We start from the raw sequence: 23,937 nt of genomic DNA, 5'->3' as shown, positions 1-23,937 counted from the left end.
GCTGGTCTGGGAGAGTGGTTAAAGGAGATGGTTCCTAGTGTAGGTAAGCTTCTTATACTTATACTTGTTGTCATCTTAGTAATTGGTTTATGTGCAAGATGTGTTCTTACTGTGGTAAAATGTGGAAAATGTAACACTGAGGTAAATCGTGAAAATGAGATCATGATGGTGGTGAGTGGTGGTGGTATAGATACTAAGGTTAATGAAGAATTGCATTACAATCATGAAATTGAATGTACCATCAGATAATAACATGTGAATAGGCTTGGTCATGTATGATAAAATATTGTAAAATGTTTTGTTAAACAGCCTAGATAATGTAGTCTCATTTCCCCCAAACTTCCTTTATAGGTTCAATGAGGCCCCACATCTTACCAATGGTCCCCTATAGATCTGCTGAGTGCATATAAGGAATGTTTTACCCTTTCTTGAAACACATTATTGAATGTTCAGTGACCAATTTGTGTCACACCATCTTGAACATTGAATAATAATTTATTATGCATGATTAAGTAGGTTAAGGATAGAATGTGATAGTTTATGTTTGCTATTAAAGGGTGGACTGTCAAAGTCAAATAATTGATTATGATCATTGTACAATTATCTGATGACGATATAGTTGTCTATGGTCAGATGACTTGTTACGAGGATGCTACTTTGCATCACGCAATCCGATGTGCTAAACTGTGTATTCACAAACACACATACACTGATGCACATAACGCACACACATATAAATGTATATATACATATATACATGGATGCTCATATGCATTTGTTCATACTTACATATGGACGCTCATTTGTATATAGTCACATACATACCGACACATATTTGCTATTTCAACACACAGATGCACATATGCGGAAGCATATGTGCAAGATGGTTCCCACACATTATAGTTAATAACCACTGTTATTAAAAGTATTTTTAGCTAATAATTATGATGTAATATGTACTTAAACAAGATCTAAGGTTTAGCATATAGTGGACATGTCATGTTTGGTATACTAATTCCCTGTTTAATTTCAGACGTCCGTATCTATCAGCAAAGAAGTCACATCATGCGTCCGCTAGTTATGGATGAAAGGGATTTATTGGATAGAAATGTTATAACATGCATGTAGTGTTGTAACCAGTATTAACCAGTTGTTCGGTGGGAAGCTACACAATGAGACCATTGGAGAACTAAGCCATACCCCTGATGACACCGTATGAACTAACCAATGACCAGATTATCCAGAAACAAGAAACAATGGAAACCTGTTACTTAGTCCCTTTGCTAAATCTGAACTCTGTAAGGTATATAAGCTATGTCCCGATCCCAGCGTAAAGGTATCTTCTCACAGACGTCTGGATTGATGACTGTATACTGGGACCAATGCACATGTGTATGTATCGGCTTGTACTTTATTTTTGCTTTTTACTCTAATTGTTAAATCTTTCATTGTGTTACTTTTTCTTTACATAAATAACTTTTTGTGCTTTGGAACCACATGATTGGACTGGAAAGCAATTCTTTCTTAAGCGACTTGCAGCGCTAAATAGCGACTAGCGACTATTAGGAATCAAAAATATGAAAGTAAATCTATTGGGTCTATTTATACTTTAGGAAATAAGTGCAATGGAAATATACACGTACATTTCCACTGGAAGGAAAATTGGTATCCAAGTGATTTCCACTTAAAAGGGGGGTTATGAGAAGCAGCTCACTTTTTGCGTGGGGTGCAAGTCAATGCTCATACCAGTATTACAAAGGGGGTAAGGTTACAATATTTGCACTAATGGAGGTATATTATGAACCTCACTTACACACGTGAGGTGCGGGTCAATGCTCATAATGGTATCTTTAGGGGAAGAGGCTCATGTGTAACCCAATATTTTTCTATTTGTGTCACAGATCACACACCTGGCTTACATATAAATGATGTGGTGGAAAACATAAAAAGGTTTCTTTCATCCAAGGGATTTCTAATATACATGGAGGGAGTCCACAATGGGATCCAGTATCAGTATGTGCTTACCTGAACTCACACGGTGTGGTGCATGGTTAATCTTATCAAGGTATTTTTTAGGTCCCTTATGTAGCGGAAATAAATTTCTTGAATCTCAAATCAAAAAAATAAATTCATGTGTGTTTAGTAATACATATATCTTATCTATTAAAACATCATGTAAAACAGTATTAAAAAGTCTGTGGCACCAAGTAAAGGGATGAAGCAAATATGCATTGATAGTGCTGACTGCTACATACATTCACAAGCTGATGGATAGGTGTGGAGAGCCCACATAGATGCCACCCATTTCTGAGCATACATGGAGACCAGAATATATTTCCAAGGTCACAAGGCAGCTGCATATGTGAGGTTTGCATGCAACTTTGAATCAGGTCCTATATGTGTGAAGATTGTATCTTCTACCCTTGTTTACATGAGTTTCCTTAAAGTACCTCAGTTCCCCACAACATTCCAAAAAAGTACTGGTACTGTAGGTTGATTATCTTCTAACATCTTCTAACAAAAAGTAGCTTTGCATGCATGTTTATGTGATATTTAATGTAGACTTTTAAGCTCCAATGTGGAAGGAACTGAAAATTAATGAACTTTCTCTATAAAACATTGTGTAATATATAAGCACTACATAGATAAATTATAATTAATACAGTTGTCCTAAAGTTTAATTTGTCTTTGTGAAATATTTCCCTTCAAATACTGTGGAGGAGGAAATGGGACTAATGTAGGACTTGTGAGAGTGAGACGTTTCCATGACTGGTTTGGTATCTCCTATTAATACCAAAAAAATACATATTTCATATTTTATCTATACACATAACTTACTATTTGCCTTATTCCATATGTTTTATATGTACTCCCTCCGGGGCTCAGTTTTTGCAAAGCGTGAGCCATAGCATATACTGCCAAATAGGTATAGTGGGGCTTTGAGTCCTCCATGTCATGAAATGCAATAGGAAGCTGACTCTGGTCAGTACAGTTTTGTCCAGAAATGTAATATAACAATTGAAAAATTTTATTTTTCATTGTGTTTGAGGAAAGACAATGAAACATCTGGAGCCCAATATCTTCCAGCATTGGATCAGATTGGCAACTAGACATATTCATATTATTAATAAAAGTGCTCATGTTGTGGAACTTTTTTTTGGGTAAAATAAACATTAAACTACAATTTACTGTTGGGGAGATGAATTCTGCATAAAGTTTAATATTAGACCATGATTCATGGAGGATTAAGGTGATATTTTCATTAATGGCATCTGAGTTTGCAAAAATTGAAATATAATCTACGAAGAAACAACCACATATTACTATTACTCTAGCTGTGAACTTCTTAATCCCACTCATTATCCTTGCAAAAGGATTATTTTTGTTAGTGAAGTTAATGGTAAACTCAATGCAGATTCCATGCAGGATCATCATTTTACTCAGTTCTTTTACGTCATGGAATATCCCATTATCATCTATAAATGTCATAATTCCAACCCAGTTCCAACCAAAATATAGCAGACACTTAACAATAGCTGCATAACGGACCTGATCATCTGGGACAATCCGGTAAAATGTGGGATATAGTTCTTTGTCATTTAGAACAGGATCAGTGGCTCCATAATTAATCTGGGGAAACAGGATGCTGTATACATGAAGTGTCGTAAATATATTTAACAATTTATCAAACACAAAAAGAGTTTTAATGTGTGAGAAGGAGACAATGTATTAAATGTTAGTGTCCTTTTGAAACTGGTCACTTTTTTGTATGTTAATTCAACCACTGGGATAACACACTGTAGTAGCCAGACACATTACATCAAAATGACAGAAGAAAGTGATTATCAGGTCTGGATTAAATGCTCCATGGGCCTGGGGCTGAAAATCATCAATGGCCTAATGTGAGAAGTGAAAGAGCTGCAACTAGGGCAGTGTGGGTATGGCCAGTGCCATGTGTGTGTGAAAAAAGACCCTAGACTGCACACCCTGATTATATATAATGGGAGGTGCTACTTGTTGAGACTATAATTGCAAACACAAAAAGACAGATTACAAATGCACAACTCCACCTGCTAATTATATATAGTACATCAGGCAATAAAATGTTGTAATAAATAGAGATTTTTGGCATAATCATGACCAAGGTTATGGACCTACCTACCATATCCAGGTAACTTCTGTAGGGTAGGTCCCTAACATACTGGGGTTCAAATCCAGAACACAGGACACGCCCAAACCAGTTTAGCTGAGCCACCCCAGGGCATCACTCTAAAAAGAAAGATGAAGTGTAAGATTAAATAGATAAGAGCAGCTACTGCTGCAGCTACAGAAAGATGTGAAAATACATATATAATAATCAAACAATAGAAGTGTTAAAAAAGTGCAAAAAAGGAATAATGTGTTATAATGTGATGCCCTGAAGCAATCCAACCAAAGCAATCCATGGTACCCATGCCCCAAAAATCAACCCAAAGCTGCACAACATTTGTAGGGCTTACCTGAATTGTGCCATTTACTAATGTGCAGTCACCATGTGGGTGTGACCTGTGCTGTGTGGGTTTATCCTGTCTGGTGCAAGTGTGGCTAGTGCTGTGTGGGTGTGGCTAGTGCTGTGTGGGTGTGGCTAGTGCTGTGTGGGTGTGGCTAGTGCTGTGTGGGTGTGGCTAGTGCAGTGTGGGTGTGGCCAGTGCCATGTGGGTGTGACCCATGCTGTGTGACTATGTATAATACTGTTGGTCCCAATGTCTCCCTAATACCTAACAGTAGAAAAATAGAGAAATCTATTGATACAGATTTTAAAATTAAGTAGTTTTATTTATAGATTTATTTATTAAATTGAGATTTTCCAGATCACCCAAGAAATGGCATTACCAGACTATGGGCCTGATTCAGCAAGGAACGCAGTTGGTAATACGCATGCAATTAACTGATTGGTGCATTCTGCGCATGCGTATGCATCGCAGTGTGTGTGCGCAAACCAGCCACTGTGATTGCAGTGACTATGCAGACCCATCGCTGAGTGATTGACATGAAGTGCCATTTGAGGGTTGTCAGGGGGGTGGTCGGCAAAACGCAGGTGTGCCAGTGCATTTGGACGCCATTGCACGAGTGTGCATAAATTATCCACTGTGAGGGCATATGCAGCTTGAGCTCCCGTAGCATGCATTCATGTTAGCAATTTCTGATTAAGGTCTGACCTTGTGCAAGTGTGCGTGAGGGGTCGATGGTACTCGATGTGTCTGATTGTTTCACTATTCTGGTGAGTATTAGTGTTTTTAAGGTGTAAGGTTAGTGGAGCGTCCTTATGTTGTGCTGTGACGGCAGAGAGATCGCAATGGATTAGCATACTTTCACAGTAAGACTGCCTACGCAATTGCTATTGCAACTGACTACTATAAAGCTCCCTTCTGGGTCTATGCAGTACAAATACTTAAAAGTCATAAGGAGGGTTACAAACCAACTTTAGAATATTTTTGTGTATTTCCCATAGGGTTACACAGGAAGATCCTATGAATGATGGGAACTTCAAGGGATTTAAAAAAAATGTAGTTGGTGTCAAATTTAAGCAGAGACCCTGATGTTTATTCTCACCAAAGAGAACCCTATTTTGGCAAAACCACCCTCAAATGTTTTTGTTTGGATTTGGTTTTGGATTGCTTTAAAATGTATTAAAAAATGCTAAAATCATGTAATTTGGATCTGTGTACATGTAATCCAAAACCAAGATTATGTTTTTTAATCCAAGTTCCATGCTGAAAGTAGACCCGAGCTGGGACTGTTTTCTCCTGAGAACCCCAAAAGTGATCCAAGCTGGGACTCAATTAGACTTGGAACCCCTAAGGTAAAGTGGGTTAATTTTTTAGAAAATCCGAACCACACATCTCTATTCTGAAGTAGTTGTGGCTGTCAAAAATTTAGTTTTGTTCAAACCTGTAGGTTGACCGGCTAATCTCATTGGCCAATCTGAACACTGGTCAGGAAGTGATTGTGGCTAAGGACCTGATTCAGACCCGCTCACTAGCAAGTGTCCACTCATTGCAGATGATGTTCGCTAATCTGCACATGCGTGTAGTTCTCAGTGCACATGCACAAACTTGTACGAGCAATCAGAATGTGCTCGCTCGCCCTGCAAAGACAGCCCAGTGGAATGAGTGTCAGGAGAGGCCATTTGTGGGTGGTAACAGGGGCAGGCCAGTGGTAACGGGGGAGTGGAGTTGCGGACGCAGGCATGTCAGAGTATGTTCACGCTGTTTCAGGGGCGTGCATAATTAACAGGCAGTGTCAAAGTGCACGTCACCTGGTTGATTAATACACTGAAGTGCTCACAATGCATGCAGTAGGGTCCAGTCAACCACAAGAGCTGAAGTCAGATTCGATGGAACCCGATGTACCGATGGTTGTATATTCTTCATGGAGATGACGTATGCTAGAGGGCGGCTAAAGACAGGCTGGTGGGCATCTATAAAAACAAAGTGATTGCTCGCCAAGACATTGTGGGTGTGCTTATGCCTTGGCGTGTGAGCAGCTGCCTTGACGTCACTTAGCTAAATTTCCATACGCTTGGAGTGAGCGGCCGCATCTAGCAAGCAGGTCTGAATCATGCCCTAAGTACCTCTGATGTAATAAAGGTTATTCACATGGATTCCAAGGGAGCTAAGGACAGCACTGGTGAAATTTTGGTCCATGGCCCCCTCCAGTGGGGTGTGTTCAGCATTCTAAATACAGCCATTAGTGGTTTCCTATCTAGGTAATGGTGAGTGCTACTTACCCATGGTCTCGGTTGGTAAAGTGTCTGTTTGAAGTTTTGAAGTTGTAAATCTGACACTGTTAAATGCTTTAAATCAGATTATTAACATGTTGGCATGCCAGGTTCACCCTCTCAGAGCCCCTGTTCCGATTGTCAGCATTTTAATGGTCAAACTTGCTACTACATCCCATTTTATTACAGTGAATAAGGACAAAGATTGTGTCCTTTGGAACATAATTGATACACAAAAATAAAGGAAAGTATTCCAGCACCAGGTCACTCCAAGACAGCAATAGATATTTATGGTACCACACTATTCTGTAGGGTAGACTTAGGCTGCCCATACTATATAATAAGCATTAATTTATTGTACAAAAAGGGGTTGTTTGCATTTTATGTGAAATATTGGACTCTGCACTAATGCTAACTTTTTGGGGGTAATGGACAATGTATTGCCACCCCACTTCAGTGGCCAGCACCGAAAGACTCTTTATAGGATGTGGTTTGCAGTGCCAGATATTTCTGGATTCCTGGCATTCTGCAAATGGGTCAGGTGGGTAGGAGCCGGCATGTGCAGCAGAGAGGACAGTTATACTGCCACAGACTCCCTGACTATAGTGCTGACTGAGACATCAGGAAAGTGGGTAGATACAGCACACTTTTCTGAGACAGAGATGTTCCCGGTGACCAGAGATCATCAGAGCGGCTCTTGGACAGCAGAGGCGATTGGTAGCAGTGGGTCCTGGGTGATATGGAACAGAAGGGAGCGCTGATAAAGATCATAAACCATTTAATTGAAATGCATAGATAAGAAAAATAAAATACGATTCAATCCACATAGTAAAAAACATAAGATAATTGTACATTTGTCGAAATGAAGACTGATTCTCATGCAAATGAATAGTTGCACAGTGGCAATATTAATATATGAGTTATGTCCGTAGTTTAGAAAATAATGTTGCTGTTAGAAATAACTTAATTGGGTCATAAATGTCCAATCATGAATAAATGATTGCAATTCCAGACAGACAAGGAAACACTGTGACCCAGTGCTATCCTGAATAGTGTTCTTGTGCTGTGATAAAAAAGGAGGTATTCAAGTAGAAAAAATAAAAAAATAAACAAGGGTTAACCCAGATGATTGAGATGATTGTAGTGGGTGAAGATAATAAAACCAGTACTTAGCTGATGACTGAAATATACCAGACCGATCTCAATGACAATCAGTTGGTGATCCTCCTAGTCCCGTCTTCTCGTGGCAGGCAGTGTCCGGAATGCCGCTCTGAGGTGACCTGGGATCGGGAGACAGCGGTGAAGAGTAGTGCTCAGCCTGAAACTGGCCCCAGTGACCTCTTCCAGCCAAGTAAGCAGCTTCTTCCCTCCCAGTGGAGGCAGGCAGAGAGGCGCTCCCTTCCTCAGTACAGCTCCTGGAGAGCAATATACAGTAATGCAGGGGCACTTCTTCATACATAATCGGCTACCAGAGGGCGGAACATCAGATCATTGGGCAGGTCCTGCCAGCTCAGGGGGTAAAGCAAACACCTAGATGGAGGTTAGTAAGCCCAAGTTAACTGACTACAGCTTCCTGCATCACTAAACAGTGAGAGCCCCAGCAATTAGCAACAGACTGTGCTACATACATCTAATTGCATGATTTGAGGACTAGTATACCAGCATACAGGAGTGAACTCTTTAAAACGATATTATAAAGTAGCCAGCCATCTTACTAATAGCACAGACTGTGAAGTTAATACTTGCTAATGACAAGGAGTAGACATACCCCCAGTATAGGCTCAGTCAGCCTGCATAACATTAACAGCAGCTCTCCTCAGTCTCTGCCACTACGCTAAAGCACAATAAAGATCAGCATAGCCTCAGCATCTTATGGGATATAAATGACTTAGAGCCTGATTCAGACACGCTCATGAATGCATAGCGCTCACAAGCGGGCCGATGGCTGGGCAGTGAGCTTCATAGCAAGTGAATTTTCACTTGGTGTGGGACTTACTACAAGACAGGGTGGCTGTCGATTGTGATTGACAGTTTCCCCATTTTGTAGGCATGCCAGGAGGTGGCTGGACACATGGAGGTGTTCCTGAAGGAATGCCTGCCATTTGTGGGCAGCCCTACTGACATCACCAGTGATGTCAGTAGTAAACTTCCTGCATCTATTAGAGCAGGAAGTTCACTGGGGCTTGTGGTGGATGAGACCCTACCGCAAGGGTCCAGTCGCAAGCCCGATGGTCACGATAATCATGACCATTGCCAGGCCACCCGCTGAAGCTGTGGGTGGTCACCCACAGCTTAGTGAGTGGCCTGGAGGCAGGTGAAAAAAAAACGTCCCACCCTGATTCAGAGCGAGCGCTCGCAAATAGCAAGCACCTCTGAATCAGGGCCTTAGTTTTTCATGTGGCAGAGAGCTGCAACTCTTTCCTTTCAGGAGAACAAAACATTAACTACTGCAAAAGTGAAAGTTATCCAGTTCTTAAACTTTGATGACTCTGGATTGATAATTCAGATATTTAACTGTGAAAAGCTATCAGCTTTATAATGTGCATCACTGTGGCCAATATAGCTGAACTGAGTTATACAGTATGGGTCTCATTCAGACCCGGTCGCAAGCGTTGAGCGCTCACAACCAGGTCGATGTTATGGCCCTGCGCACGCGAAGCAGCCAAATTGCGAGTACGCAAGCTCCGGAGCGAGAGGGAAACTCTCTTGCTACGGAGCTCATTACAAAAGGACTGGCTGTCGATGATGATCGACAGCTCGGGCCGTTTTGTTGGCAGGGCGGGGGGTGGCTACACAAATGGAGGCGTTCCTGACGGAACACTTGCAATTTTGTGGGCGGCCGCACTGACATCAGCAGTGATGTCAGTGGGGAGTTTATTGCTTGATCAGAGCAGGAAGCTCCCAGGAGCTTGCTGTTGCCGAGACCCAACCTTAGGGACTCGTCGCAAGCCCAGATGGTCGCAATGGTCTTGACCATCACAACCATCACCTTGGTCGGTCGCTAAGCTGTGGGTGGTAACCTTCAGCTTAGCTAGTGACCAGGAAGCCGCACTAAAAAAAGAAGCGGCCGCCCTAATTCAGAGAGCGATCGCTTCTTGCGGCCGCCTCTGAATAAGGCCAATATCTTTCGGGGCTCCATGGTAGCCAATATATGTGATTTAATTTATATATGTATGAACCTGGTAATGAATAAACATTGTTAAAGTGTTAAATTTACAGTTTATTACCTAAGGTGATGTTCCTTGCAATTTTATGCTATTGTAATTGAAAGTGTTTTGTGAGACTTTCAAAACAACTTTAAATATCCTGAAAAATAGAAGTGTTGCGATAATAAAGTTGAGTTCTCAATGGTAAAATCCAATTGTGACTATTTCTGAGTTAAAGTAGAACTCTTTATAGTATTAGTGTTATAATTACTACGCTAGTGAGGTATATATGAAAGAAAAACAAAAGCTGCTTGTTCACAATTTTTTTAAAAACCATATAAAAGATAAATCAAGTGCTTGAAATTGTATAGTGTAACAAATGTGTAGCACAATACCTGTAAAAATGAAGGTAGTTAAATGATGTTTATAGCCACTTTTGTACATTTGTAGGACAGTCTATGGGGTTCTGATTTAAGCCAGTTCATTGTCCGTGCAGTGGAAGGTAGCATTCGTAACTAGCTTTCCCTATCTTTGCTTACCTTCCAATCTTCACGGCAGTGTTGCTGGCTGGTTCCCTTCACGTGTATGTTCACTCCATCTTCCGCTTACTGCAGTGCAGGGATAAATGATCCATCTGTTTGCTGTTGCAGTGCTGGAGCGTGTCCCTCACGTGTGCTGTGTCCAAAGCTTTCCAACGCGTTTCAGGCACATATGCCCTTTGTCAAGTAGACCTCTTACTATTCAACTGGAAAATAGAAGAATTTGTGTCGGAAGGAAAGGCCACCAAGTCCTGGGTATCACATTTTGATTAATTAAAATTAAACTTTTTATATGTGCATTACATTTTCAGACAAACTATCTCTCTTTAGACCTCTTTAGACTAATAAATTAAGTAAGTGAAATTTTATAAACATAAGGGTGGTGCCCAAATGTCCCAGGTAAGGGATAGTGATACAATAAAAATTAACATAAATAGGGGTTTAAAATATTCTTTGTCATCCAAACTAATTGTAGTTAATTAAAATAACTGGAATAATACTGTACCTCTATTGTGCAGTTTGCCTGCATGTGTATCTTGTATTTATAGTTTATATTGTGGCTCGGTGCCTGATTCTGAGTGCACACAATGCTGATGTGTACAGAGTTGAGAGATATCTTACTACTGTGAGTGGGCAAAAATACCTAAAAACTTGCATGACCAAGGCGTTACACAGTGTGTCACTGTACCAATTGAGACATAGTGTATGCAATTATTATTATTATCCTTTATTTTTATGGTTCCACAAGGGTTCCACAGCACCTCACATATGAGCAAAGCAAGAAAACGTTGACTTACAATATAAAACAATGCAGGTCAAGGACATGGTTTTTAAAACATTGCTGCATCCACAATTATACACTCAAATAAGCAGCAGTGTGACAGCAACCAAAGGTGCCATTGTAATTAGAGATGAGCGGGTTCGCTTCCCAAAGAAATGAACCCACCCGAATTTAGCATATCCGAGTCGGATCCAAGTAGTCTCGGAGGTTCCCGCCTTACTCGGTTCTCGAAACCGAGGCAAAATCATAGAGATGGAAATCTTGCGGTTCGCGAGCTTTCGTCTCTATGATCAATGAAGTATATAAGGGACCACATGACGGACGCCATATCCACTTCGGCTGTGGAGACTGAACAGGGAGGGTGGGTAGTGTAGGGCTGGGAGAGGTTCTGATGCTATCTGCTGTGTCCAGGGCTGGTGACTGCTGATCCATTCTGGTCTCTGGTTATGGTGCTGTCACTGTCACTGTGCTGTCTGTGCTGATCCATTCTGGTCTCTGGTCACGGTGCTGTCACTATCACTGTGCTTTCTGTGCTGATCCATTCTGCTCTCTGGTCACAGTGCTGTCACTGTGCTGTCTGGTGATCCATCTGGACTTCTGCTGTGTACTGGGCTTGTGCTGTGTCCATCTCTGGGCCCAAGTTCTGGACTCCCAAAAAAAAAAAGTAAAAAAAAAATAAATCAGTGTCTCTTTATATTTTACTGTGTGTGCATGCATGTTAGGTTTAACCACAGTAGTGCACAAGAGCCAGCCAGCAACGTTCCAGCCTTGTGCTGCCCGACTACAGTCGTTCTTTAAAAAAAAAACAATAAAAGTGTCTTATTTTTTTCTTGTTTGTGTGGGTGGGTTTTTGCCTTAACCACAGTAGTGCACAAGATCCAGCCAGTAACACAAGTTGCAACCTTGTGCTGCATGACTCCAGTCGTTCTAAAAAAAAAAACAATAAAAGTGTCATATTTTTTTCTTCTGTGTTCTCGTGGGTGTTAGGCTTAACCGCAGTAGCGTAGCAGAGCCAGCCAGCAACGCAAGTTGCAACCTTGTGCTGCCCGACTACAGTCGTTCTAAAAAAAAAACTATGGGGCCAAGCTCTTCTGGAGCTGACAAAGAATACAAATCATCATTTGTCTTTTTTTCTAATATTTTTGTGAGTGCGCACGACTGCACGTGTGTGAATTTTGTAACCGCACCTTGGCTACACTATTGGTGATTGTGACACTGCTTCTAGACTGCAGAAAAAATATGGAGGGCTGTAACATGACAGGAGAGCAAGGCCAAGAACCACATGTTGTAGCTGCCGCCAGCAGTGCAAGGCCATCAACTTCCTCTACCTCTAGGAAGGCCCATGCCCCAGGGCTTAAGTCACACCATCGATATGGTAAAGCAAGTTTTACTGAAATTAAGAAAGAAAAACTGAAAGGATATTTGTCTTTAGATACACAAAAAATTGGCAATATGCCATTCACTACACGAAGTGGTAAGGAAAGGATAAGGGCTTGGCCTTCTTTGTTTATGAAGACTGCTGATTCTGATAGCCCTTCTGCTTGTAGTAGTAGTGGTGGTGGTCCAATCAAAAATGAGAAAGTTGTTAAGACAGCTCCGGAAAAACCAACTGTGTGCCCTGAGAAATTGAAATCACAAATCCCTGAGGAGAGTGCAAGTGTGAGCCAGACCTAAATTCTAGTGTACTGGAGGATCCTCCAAGTTCCAACATTTGTGTGCCCTCTGTAAATGTGGGGAAGGGCAGTCAACATCTTGCACATGTAGTCATTGAGGATGCTTCTGTGGAATTGCACATGGAGGAGGAGGATATTTTGGTGGATGAAGGTGCTAAGGATGATGAGGATGTTGATGATGAAGATGTTGGTGATGAGGATGTTGATGCCAAGGATGTCCTTTGTGTAAGTAAGGCAACAGCTGTTGCCCATGGTTTGAAAAATCCAAAGCCCATTGTTGTCATGCCGGGACAAAAGACAAGAAAATCTACTTCTCATCTGTGGAATTATTTCCATCCCAATCCAGACAACAGTTGTCAAGCCATATGTGCCCATTGCCATGCAAGAGTGAGTAGAGGGTGGGACCTAAACCACCTAGGAACGTCCTCCTTGTTACATCACTTGTAGCGCATTCATCAAATATTAAAGTGTACAGTATGTTGCCAAGTTCCAAAACTCAAAACGTAACAAGTCCAGTGTCACCTATCTGCTCCCTCTCTGTGGGTTCCAAGCGCCTTCGATCTCCAACACCAACACCTGCATCATCACCTACATCCTCATTCGTGATCAGAAGTAATTTAAAAAAACATTTGACTATTAAACAGTCCTTTGATAGAGGAAGTAAGTATAATAGCTGTTGCCCAGTTTCACAGCGGATCACTGGCGCCATGACAGCTGTGCTAGTATTAGATGGTGAAATAATAAAAAATGAGGATGATAGTGTGGAGGAAGTGCAAAAGGTGGATGAGGGGGACACTTGTGTCCTATCTGACGCTATTGTGGATGTTGTTGATAAGGATGTGGTTTGCGTAAATCAGCCACCAATGGCAGCAGTTCTTGCTAATTATAAAAAGAAAGCCAGAAAAGCAACGTCTTGGGTGTGGAATTATTTTAATCTAAATTCTGACATCAGTTGTGAAGGTATCTCTTCCATTTGTAAAGCCAAAGTTAGCAGAGGAAGGGACGTTAACCATCTAGGCACCTCATCCCTGTTACATCATTTGCAACAAGTTCATATAATTTGTTTAACAAAATTATAATTTGTAAATTAATAACAAGCAGTCCAGTATCAGCTACCAGCAGTTTGGACCAAAACATGCAATCTTCATCACCAACACCCTCATCATCAACCTCCTTCTTAATAATTGAAGGTAGTCCTTCCAAAAAATGTTTTGTGGGGCCCAAACAAACCAAGGAGTTCAGCCACGAAAGTGTCAGTCCTAGTGGCTAAAGTGCTTGGTTTGTTAAACTGTGCATGTCCTTTTTAATATCCCACATAAGAGTGAGTGGGAGGGACAATTCCATCTTGTACCTCTTTCCTTTACATTTGGCACAATTTGACGCATTGCCGACTGACATTATTATAGTTTATTAAACTGCCATCCTGTCTGCCACTGCTGTGTGGCAATGTTTCATAGATGTCTGATATTTTTTTTTTAAACTGCCGTGCATTTGCGCCACTGCTCTGTTGCTTACTTTAGCCAGCCAACTCGTTGCAGCCTTTGGCCTATATTGGTGAAAAATAGTGAAATCAGTATTGTGAGCTGTGAGGTGGTTAAAAATGCCTAGAAATGCCTGAAAATCATTGTTATTAAGGTTAATACTACTGTAGGTATAACAACAGGCCCACATTATGTGGTTTTAGCTGTTTTTATGATTTTTTAAGAAAAAATCCAGATCCAAAATTAAAACCAAAACACGAAAACAAAACACGGAGGAAAAAAATCCAAAACCAGATTCAGATCCAAAACCAGGTGATATCCAGATCAAAAACTAAAACCAAAACCAAAACACGGGGGTCGGCGCACATCTCTAATTGTAATGAGTATACCATTGTGTAAGCAAGGGAAAGGAGAAGCATGTGAGGGAAAAGGGCCTGCTCTAAAGAGGATGGGCAGACAGATAAGAGTGACACAGATGGGGTATACAATGAGAAAGGAGCATGGGAAAGAGATTAGGATGAGAGCTTGATGGCTTTGATGAAGAAGTGAGTTTAGAGAGCTAGTTTGAAGTTTACTAGAGAGGTGGAAAGTCTGAAAAAGAGAGGGATAGAGTTCCAGAGGTAGGGAGAAGCATGGAGAAAATCTTGGAGGCAGGAGTGGGAGGAAGTAATCAGTTGGTAAGAGAGGTGGTGTGCATTTGTAGAGCAAAGTGGTCATGCAGTTATGTAAAGAGAGATAAGGACAGAGATGCAAATGGGAGAGGATTGGGTGAGGGCTTTGTAAGTGAGTTTGAGAAGGTTAAATTGGGTTCTAAAAGGGAAGGAGTGCCAAAGGAGGGCTTGAAAGAGAGGGGATGGATGTATTATGTTTGGAGAGGCTGATGAACTGGACAGCAGCATTGAGGACTGTTTGGAGTGGAGAGAGGTGGGAGTGATGGAGGCCATGCAAAGGAGGTTACAATAGTTCAATCTCAAGATGACTAGTGAATGGGTGAGCATCTTAGTTGCCTCCAGGGTTAGAGAGGGTCTTATGATAGAAATATTTCTGAGATGGAAATGGATGGACTGCAAAAGGTACTGAATTTTTGGTTTGAATGAGAGGGAGGAGTCAAGGAAAACTCCACGACAGCGCACTTGAGGGCTATATACACATGATAAATTTAAGAAAGTACCGGGACATCCATTAGGAAATCTGCAAATAGCCAATGCACTAATAATATAGGAGAAAGTGGGTATGGAAATAATCACATGCTAATTAAAAATATACCTATAAAACAGATTTATTATCTTGAACATTCGATTGACTGGTCAAACATGAATGAAAAAACTTTTTCACATAAATTCTCTATAAACAAGTAATACAAATAAAAATAGTTACTACATATTCTATAGTAAAAAAAATCTGAAAATCAGCTTATTCAGGTTGTAAAAGGAGGTGGATCTCAAATATCCTAAAAAATCTAATATGGATGGGATTTTTGCTGTGTCTACACCTATGCCAAAACAATAGTAAATAGTTTATTCCTGGTGCTTAAGTCACTCCATGTGCTCTATCTATTCCTTGGTATCTTTCCATTTACTTATGTCTTATAATTTTTATTGTTAAACCCATTTTTATTTATAGAGTCCTACCTATCCCTCCGTATACCTCCTGCATGTTTTGATCAGGACCCCACCGGTATTGAGGGCATATCTGCAGCTCATCCATCCATGGACACTCAGTCATCAGAGACTCTACTCACTGCGTTTCTGGATCACCCTCTTGGTGTTCCAGCCCAAGAGCACCCTCAGGTCTTTCGGCAATACATGTGGCATGAGATGCATGTCTTGGACCATGCAAAGGAGTCTTTCTGCTATGAACCCACTTTGGTTAGTGTGGCAGGGGGGTGACTGCTGTTAGGTGGTGGACTGTTTGTTAAATGTGTGTGCCACATGGTGCAAAACATGGGCCCTTGCACAGTGGAAATTTTGGGAGAGCAGGCATCATTTTGTGGCATGTTGGCTACCTCTGTGTTCAAAAGCGGAAGCAGGGGGACAATGCTGTTAGGAGCTGCAGATCCCCTGGGGGCATTTGGGCTCTTGGAGGTGCCAGCCAGTCTACTCAGGGTTTGATTCAGAGAAATATGCATACCCAATGGTTTGTATACATCTTTGGTAATGGAGCGACTGAGATACGCATGACATATTATGTGCATGTGCAGAAATGGTCCTGCAAGCTTGCACGCACTGCCCGCCGGCACAGCATGATTGACATACTGTGGAGCAGGGATGGAGTGGCAATGCCTGCATTTCAAGAAAACAGGGGTGTTTGCCCCAGTTATGGAGTGCCAAGGCCAGTGTCTGCATCTTGTGATAAAGATTTGCTGGCCTTGCAAGTGGGCAGAAGGTGGCCATTCTAGTAAGTTTACACTTACTCATATGTGAGATGTTTCTGAAACTTTGGATGCAGGCATGGGATCTGAGTTGGTAGCAGGATGTGTATTTTACCTTCAGATGCCTTCTGCAGGCATTAGCATATTTTTGTACAGCAGCTGGATCCATACCTGGTTATGTCTTTGGTGGGGTCTCTTGTTCCCCTTCTCACCACTGTTCCCAGGGTAGAGGTTGTAAGGATACTTCTAAATCTTATGACCCTTGGCTTGTGGGCATGTACATGTTCACTGCATGTATTTAGAAATGTATCCAGAAGTACATATGAATGTAATCAGGTTTCTTCATCTGATTCATGCTTTGCACAGCTTGGTGAAGGGTATGGTCTTGAAGAATTTTAACAAAACAGCATGGCCACGTCATTGTGGCTTTTGGTTGCAATTATGTCCAGCTTTGGATAGACATCACTCAACCTCAATGGGTTGCTGGGTAAGCTTTTTTGCAGAAGCATCCCTTTCCACCTGAGTGACTGCAACTGCCCATTCCTGTGAAATGCAAGTAGTCTGCTTTCAACAAAAGACAATTGTCCTGATTCAGCAAGGATTGTAACTGCAATTGCATCTCCGTAATCATGTGCAGATCCACTGCAAAAATAAACTAATCAATTGTGATCAAAATGCAATATCAGTACAATATTAGGGATGCCCAATTCCTTTTACTCACATCCATAAAGCAGAATAGGAAAACCAACGGAATCATCAAGTACCATAGGAACATCACATACACTTAAACAAGGTCAGAACTCAGAACTTATTAACCTCATCACACGCTATGGGAGCTGAAGCTGCGTATGTTGTCACAGTGGCTAATGTATGCAAGCCCCTGCAATGGCGCTCAAATGCACTGACACGCCTACATTTCATCACCACCCCCAAATGGCAATTCCTGTAGATCACTCTGCTGTGGGTCTGTGTAGACTCTATGACCACAGTCCCGATCACAGTGACTAGTTCTTGCACGTGCACTGTGGAATACGCAGTATGCAACAATCAGCTAATTGTGTGTATATAAGCAACTACGCTGCTTGCTGAATAAGGCTCTTTGTCATAAGTACCCCCTGTCATCTCCATGTGTAACACTGTGTTTGAGGTGGGGTAATAATGATACAATTTGCCATATCCCCCACAATGGCCACCAGCATCCCGCATGACAATAATAATGTTTTGTTGTTTATATAGCACTTTCCTTCCATTGTATTCAAAGTTCTTTATAGAAACCATGAAATTAATACAGAGGTTTAGATTTGCAGAAAATACAGGAACCATGAACATAATATAGAGGTGAGGCAGCCATTTTGGGGCATCAGTTCCAAAGAATACAACTAGTTAGGATGCAATTCAGCAGTATAATTATTAGGTTCAGCATAGTTAGAGTGTGCACTTGCATCTGTCTCTTTTTCTGCTAGCAGCACTACAAGTCTCTGCAAATAGCACATCACATTGTGCTTAGGGTGTGCAATCTAGGGCCCCTTCCTCTATGTATTCTGTACTGTGTGTATGTATGTACACTGGAAGGACGAGACTCCTCCCACCTTCATTAGCACCCCTCCCACCTGTCCCAGGGTGTTTTTAATTAGCAAGGAGTCCTTGCACTCCAAGACTGCACATCTAATAAGGCACAGAGAGGGTAAGACATATATATATACTGTGTGTCAGTTTTGGGACTGGTATTGGGGTGCGGGGCTCTCTGGGTTGGTGTGGCTGGACTGCTTCATGGCATCATAGTGTACACCTTTTCACTTCTTTAGTTTGTTTTTTGTATATGTAGCACTTTATACACTTTTTATTATAACCTCCTACTTATATAGGACTTAATACATAGGCTTTCTTCTTTATTATTCTTTAACCCTCACTTTAAATCTCACACTAGTGTGATGCTATGGGGCAGTTCTGCTGGGTTGGCCTAGGGGGTCCCGTGCCCTGTATTTGTTCCATAGGAGTGTTAGGGACCTGCCTGATAGAGGTCACCTGGTTGCCCAAAATTATGGCCATTATTATGCAAAGAACCATTTGGATGCAATTTAGCATTATAATTATTAGGTTCAGCATAGTTAAAGTGTGCATCTGTCTCTTTTTCTGCTAGCTGCACTACAAGTCTCAGCAAGTAGCACCTCACATTGTACTTAAGGTGTGCAATCTAGGGCCCCTCCCCCTATGTATACTACATAGGTTACACTGGGTGAAATATCATATACCTTGAAGAGATGGCGCATAATGGGGACTACACAATACTACAGCAATCCTTACACAATCATTAGTACCATGCATTGCCCATGCTATCCTAGAGAACACCAAGAGTATGATGTGTGAGCTGTCTCAGGCATTCATCAGTGCTCAGAATGTTACTGTTTCTTTACTCATTTCTACTGCTGATGTTTTTCATATCATCTTACTGCATACATGCCTACCCTCCCGGAATTTGCCAAAGGGTCACAATTTCTAAGGTAACCACCCCACACTCCCAGAATGGTATGCACTTCTCCCACATTCTGCCCACTTCCTAGTGCCTAGGCCCATGTGTCGGGGGTGGGGCCTAACGGTGCAATTCTATTTCAAACCTGTATTGTTGCAGCAAATTCCCATGAGGGGGCGGGGCTTATTGATGTGATCCATCCAGCCCCCCCAAATCCGCCCACCTGCTTCTCCTGGGGAGGAGAATTTATAATGATAATTGCAGGAATTATTTCCATTTACCAGACAATACCATCTTGCAGCCATTCCCTGTTACTGTGCTCATTTATGTGTGTCAGAAAGCCTCACTGTTCCAAAGCTGATGTATATTTTCTGAGCAGTGCTAGCACTTAATTTCATTGACTCATTCGTGCAACATGTATTTTTGTATATCTAGATTACTGAGAGATGTGCTGTAACATAGCGGCCACTTACCTGTGGGTACTTGTACACACTCAGTAACTGGGCCATCACTTTGCTTGTTGGAAAATCAGAATCACCAACAAAGCCAGCTACTTCCCCGTGTTCCATACAAGAATAATTAGGAGTGTCCATTTTTCCTCTAGACAATATCTGCAGGACATAGTTTAAGGTTCTCAATGGATCCCCACAAGTATTATATATGTGATAACCCAGAGTAACATTGGGCAGAAGGTCAAGGTTCTTGTTAATTTCATCGATAGCAAAGATAAATGCCAAGATGCTTCTGTACTCTTCAATGTCAATACTGCAATAGTGTCAGAATATGCTTTGTATATTAATCCATTAAGCAACATCAATTTTTCAATTTTGACACTTTACAACAGGAAGTTAATGCAGCACAAACAAACAGAAGAGAAGATGGAGAAAAAGGAGGGCAGTGTCCAGAGTATTCTCCAGCACATGCTCTCATACATCTGTCTGCTCTGGCTCTGCAAGGAAGTCTTTGTGGGCTGGTGGGAGTGCATGGCTCCCAATCATCCCTATTTTTGCAGAAGAGTCTCAATTTGAAGGGAATGTGCTGCTGTTTGGCAATCAGGATGTTCCTATTCTTTTGCAAATAACTTTTTTTGGTAAAACCACAGATCACTGGTGTTGTCCCCACACTTCATGTCTATACTCTGAACTCCTAGGTATGGGATTGGCATGTTGTGGTGGTCTGTTAGATATAAGGGCTTACACTATTGTTGTTTTTTGTGGCATGTGGGGATCTGAGGATATATGAGGAGCTCTAAGTTGCATTTGGGAAGGGCTGTTGGAGAAATGAGTGTCAGGAGGGTGGTTATTGGGATGAATGATATGGGGGTGTCAAAACTGTTATTATACTATATTGGGTTGTCCATCACTGACATTGACCATATTGTAGTCAGCATCTATCCGGGAAGTTAGTTTAGTCAGTTTCAGTGACAAAGGGATTTAAGAAGCTAGCACAAAAAACCTAAACACTCATACAGTGTACAGAGGAGCAGTTGTGATTTAGATGATGGCAGTGACTTGGAGGTGGATATTCCAATGCACAAATATTGTCTTATGGGCATGTTAAGGGAGGGTCAAGGGAGATTCGCTGGACTGGTTATGAGCTCAGATGAATAATTGCTCACATTGGAGGCCATAATGTGATGGATAAACTCCCCCAAGCATGGGGCAGATGTCTGATTCGATGGCACCACTGATGGTTGTTTCTAAAGACAACCAGACACACACTTGTACACCAGGGAAAGACTTATATAGACTAACATTAACATAACGTTGCAGCCATGATGATGGCAAAAGACAGTAAAGTGGTCTCAACAGCATGTACCTCAGAATCAGGCCCTTAAACTCTTTATAGACATGGCAATTACATCAATTTCCAGTGCTCTGCATTTCCCAGATGATTATCACATAGAAGTTATGAGTCACTTCTACCTTTATCAAAGAGCTTCACTGTTTCAGGTCCTTATTGTATAGAATAGGTTGGGTATGGGATCCCTGGGGTCAGGATCCCATCAGTCAAAATCCCGATGCCAGAATCTCGACAAGGTTACAATCCTGATTCCTGGAGGTAAGTAAACCTACCCCTAATCCTCTGTCCCTGCACCCTAAACCTAACCTCCCCCTGTGCTTAAAACTAACTCTGCCCCCTATTGGTTAACCCTAACCATCCCCCTAGTGCCTAACCTTCCCACTAACCCTAATACTTTGTATCGGTATGCAGGCGGTTGAGATGCTTGTGCCGGAAATCTGACAGGTGTGGGATTCCAGGGCTATGTGGAAGGCTAATTTACAAGAAACATATTTGCATAATTCCATATTTACATATGCTGTATGCTTTAAAATGAAACAGTTCATGAAATGCAATAAGCCTTTGCGCATCCATTTTAAACTCACATTTAAATGGAGAAATTAAGTAAGGTGTCTTTAAGGCCACTCCCAAGGGAAACTGTTTATCTGAAAGTGTGTACAAGAGCTTGTCCATTTATGTATAGTTGTGTCCGAGAGAAATTTAGTGAAAGAGTCGAACCAAATATAGAAATGCAGAACACCATGATCATCTTCTAAAGGAATCTTTTTCTCTTTAACTGCCAAGCACAGGAACAGACCATAAGAGCAATCTTTGTCTATCCGATAATGTCAGTGGGTGTACAGGGGGTGTATTACCTGAAGATTGTAATAATGTATAAGTACTCTGTAACAATGTCAATGGGGGTTGATTGCTACATTAACCCTGAGAGACATGTTCTCCCAGTTAAAAGGGTAAGATCTATTTATTTAATTAATTAATAAAATGACAAATTCTTAAGTATACTGGATTGGACTATATGCAACAATGGAGCACCTGATAAAAGGTAGACTTAAACAGCTAGTATTGTAAGCACTGGCATCCTGCTTGTCAGTATAATGACTACATCCCATATAGAACCAGATATATTCACTCCAATGATAAACATACAGTGTAAATATGTTCTATTATGCTGTATTGGGATGGCATATGGAGACAAGTTATATTGTATATACTTTACAGATCTGGCAATGTTCAGGGATGAAGATGATGTTGGGAACCTACTAAGGATACTTGAGTTTAAATCCAACTCATGTAGACATCTCACTAGGAACCTAGAGATCTGTGTAGAGTATCTGAGTGCTGGTAGGAATTATTGCTCCAACAGAAAACAACTGTTAAAAATTTTATGTATAAACTTCCAAGCACAAACTAAACAGGGAATAATATGCTAACAATACACTGAGTAACAGGCAAAGTAAGTACTGAAATTTGACCAGACAGCAGCCAGGGCGATATATACTAGAGATGAGCAGTTCAGTTTTTGAGAAAACCAAACCCACCTAAACTTGAGTTCCATGTGAGTCTGAGCCACAACTTAGGTCTTCCAACCAAGGTTTGATTTCACAACAAGGCAAAATGCCATTTTCCCGGAAATGACGGATCTTGTGTGTTATTGGGGAGCATTTAACAGAGGAGGGTGAAAGGAGAGAGATGCCATCACAGCACCATTAGGGCATAGAGAGTTTTAGTATGGAGGTGTAGTGGGTTGGAATGGTGGCTGCAGGCATTTTTGTCACTGTGAGTATATGTGTTTTTCAGACACAAATTGCAAACTGCAAACATATAGGCTACTCTGTGTTGTGCTGCAAAAATAAGCTATTGGTTGTTAAAAAGTGAGCTTGCACTTTTTTTCACAAGGAAATCTATTTGCACTCATATATATATATATATATATATATATATATATATACACAGTATATATACATATATATATATATATATATATATATATATATTTATATAGTCATTAACATCCTGCACTCACACCTTAGAAGGTTATTTTTTACTAGGGTGCTCCTCTTTGGACTTAGGGCCTGATTCAGAGTCGCTTGTAAGCGGCCGCCGTTCGTTCCGAGCGATGTTGGCACAACTGCGCATGCGTAAAGTTCGTAATACGCATGCGCGAACCAGTCAGTGCAGTCGAAATTCATGTGCTCGCAAAATAGCGAATGCCTGCTAATTTGAGTGACAGGATGAGGCGTTTGTGGGTGGTAACAGGGGAAGGTGCTTGAAAATGGGGGAGTGGAGATCCGAACGCAGGCATGCCAAACGGTCAAAACGGGCGTTTAATGGGAGTGCATAATTAACAAAGCAGCGTCATCGACTACATCACTTGGTTGTCTTTTAGCCAGAATGCTACCACAATAATAGCGAGCAGTTCATACGCCGTTCGATGTACTCGATTAATCTAATAAATACCGGAGATGACGAATGATGCGACCGGCCAGGAGGTGTTTTTCTCAAAATAGCGACAGCAGGTTTTGTTCGCTCGTTCAGACTTAGAGGCGTCAACAGACCGCAAAGAGTGAGCACTTCATTTAAATAGCCAACCCCTTTTTCAGAACGACCGTCCGTAAATAGCGTACGGCTCTGAATCAGGCCCTTAAGCCAAATATTCATACATTCAAATGTGCTACATACCAAAGTGCATAGACACAAGGGCACTCACCAGATTTCTTCAAAAACAGTGTTCATGAGTTTATTTCCCATCAGTGCAAACAAATCACAAACTGCATTAGGCCAGGTCCCACACATAAATACCCCAATTCAAATCACATGTATCAGTAAGGCAGAAAACGCTGACACTAATCCGCTCCATAATACCAACACATCCTGCACTTACTTCCAGCTAAGGTGCTACCTGCCACTCCGGCT

At 41.4% G+C, this 23,937-nt stretch overlaps 1 pseudogene; it reads right to left on the bottom strand.

Annotated features, from left to right (window-relative positions):
- Positions 1-2,817: 2,817 nt before the first annotated feature.
- On the bottom strand, positions 2,818-23,757 carry LOC148509557 (vomeronasal type-2 receptor 1-like; annotated as a pseudogene).
- Between the last annotated feature and the right edge of the window lie 180 nt (positions 23,758-23,937).

The sequence above is a fragment of the Taudactylus pleione genome, unplaced genomic scaffold (assembly GCF_031769625.1).
Source record: "Taudactylus pleione unplaced genomic scaffold, aTauple2 ptg000319l, whole genome shotgun sequence".
Classification (NCBI taxonomy): Eukaryota; Metazoa; Chordata; class Amphibia; order Anura; family Myobatrachidae; genus Taudactylus; species Taudactylus pleione.
The sequence above is the reverse complement of the archived record's forward strand: the minus strand, read 5'-3'. Positions and strand labels throughout refer to the sequence as shown.